We start from the raw sequence: 1,136 nt of genomic DNA on the forward strand, positions 1-1,136 counted from the left end.
ATGCATTAACCCACTGAGATGAATAAGTGAAGACAGTGAAGAGGGCTTCGGTATTATAATCTCTGGGACCTTGGTCAGGCCACTGCATCCTCATGCTTCCCTCTGTTCATCTGTAAAATGAAAACTACATTAAAACCTACTGTAATGGGTTTTTGTAACAAATAAGCAATATATGGAAAATTCTTAAAAACAGGTATGGCACGCAATAAGCATTCAAAACTTAAAAGGACAACAGTTAAAAAATAGAATAAAAAATAAATGTTACTGTTTATACCGGTTTGAAATTATGTCACAATGTATTTTGTTGTTACTATTATCATTATTGTTGCTGTCATTATTATGTGAGGAGGGCTAATGTTTATTGAATACATACTCTAGCACCAGGAAAAGGACTTTATGTGAATGATTTCCTCTCATAACTTGACCAAGATCACCCAGATACTAAGTAGTGGAGCCAAGAAAGAAATCCAACCATTTTCATTCCAGAATTTCTGCTACTTATTCGTTCATTTACAGTATTCCTTTCAAAAAGGAAATCTTTTTCCAAAAGGAATTTAAAATTTGGCTTGCAAGGATACATTGAACACAGTAAGATTACATACATTAGAAACAAATTCATGCTACCAATAAAAACTGGCCCTTTTAATACCTTTAAATATATTTGTGTGTAAAGTTTCTTCCTTAATGACAATCCCCAAATCGAGTGGCCACAAAAATGTCTACTTTACAATCAGAAAGCATAATATTTAACATTACACAAAAATGCTTGAAATTCACAGGTGTTATATTTATACATAGGCCAAATTTACTATTTGCTCTCATATGCCAGTAGCTGTGATGAAGGTAAACGATTCTATTAATGTAAGTGGCTGTAAGAACGAGATATAAACCCAAATCAAAAATTTAGTTTCTCGGGGCGCCTGGGTGGCACAGTGGTTAAGCATCTGCCTTTGGCTCAGGGCAAGATCCCATCGTTCTGGGATCGAGCCCCACATCAGGCTCTTCTGCTATGAGCCTGCTTCTTCCTCTCCCACTCCCCCTGCTTGTGTTCCCTCTCTCGCTGGCTGTCTCTATCTCTGTCGAATAAATAAATAAAATCTTAAAAAAAAAACTTTAGTTTCTCAATGTACTTATTT

Source organism: Ailuropoda melanoleuca, chromosome 7 (genome assembly GCF_002007445.2).
Source record: "Ailuropoda melanoleuca isolate Jingjing chromosome 7, ASM200744v2, whole genome shotgun sequence".
In the NCBI taxonomy this organism is placed as follows: Eukaryota; Metazoa; Chordata; class Mammalia; order Carnivora; family Ursidae; genus Ailuropoda; species Ailuropoda melanoleuca.